Source organism: Mandrillus leucophaeus, unplaced genomic scaffold (assembly GCF_000951045.1).
Source record: "Mandrillus leucophaeus isolate KB7577 unplaced genomic scaffold, Mleu.le_1.0 Scaffold835, whole genome shotgun sequence".
Taxonomy (NCBI): domain Eukaryota; kingdom Metazoa; phylum Chordata; class Mammalia; order Primates; family Cercopithecidae; genus Mandrillus; species Mandrillus leucophaeus.
In genome coordinates this window covers 84614-85083 of record NW_012109086.1, presented here as the reverse complement: position 1 = coordinate 85083, position 470 = coordinate 84614, and the positions used below count along the sequence as shown (strand labels likewise).

General features: G+C 46.4%; 1 protein-coding gene across 1 annotated transcript in view; it reads left to right on the top strand.

The window, feature by feature from the left end:
- The window catches only part of ST14 (suppression of tumorigenicity 14 (colon carcinoma)), a 48148-nt gene that overhangs the window by 45168 nt on the left and 2510 nt on the right, over positions 1–470 (top strand). The gene's annotated exons all lie outside the window — the stretch shown is intronic.

Genomic DNA, 470 nt, shown 5'->3' with positions numbered 1-470 from the left:
AAAAAAAAAAAAAAAAATACAAAAATTAGCCAGGCGTGGCTGCGCATCCTGTAGTCTCAGCTACTCGGGAGGCTGAGGCCAGAAAATCGTTTGAACCTGGGAGGTGCAGGTTACAGGGAACTGAGATCACGCCTCTGCACTCCAGCCTGGGTGACAGAGTGAGACTCCATCTCACAAAATAATAATAAAGTAAAAATAATGAGCCTTTCCTGATACCTCTGATCCCATTCCACATCTGTGCCTCCCTTTCCCCACACTAGGGTGGGCGCCCGCTCTGCAGTGCACATGGAACAGCTTCAGAATCGCTAAACCTATTCCATAGCCAACAAGAAACTTAGTAGATACAACACAACAGATTTTTCAATTCATTTTGGTCTTAGGTTATATACCACTGCATTAAAAATTTATTTGGGCCAGGCATGGTGGCTCACACCTCTAATTCTAGCACTTTGGGAGGCCGGGGGGGGGGG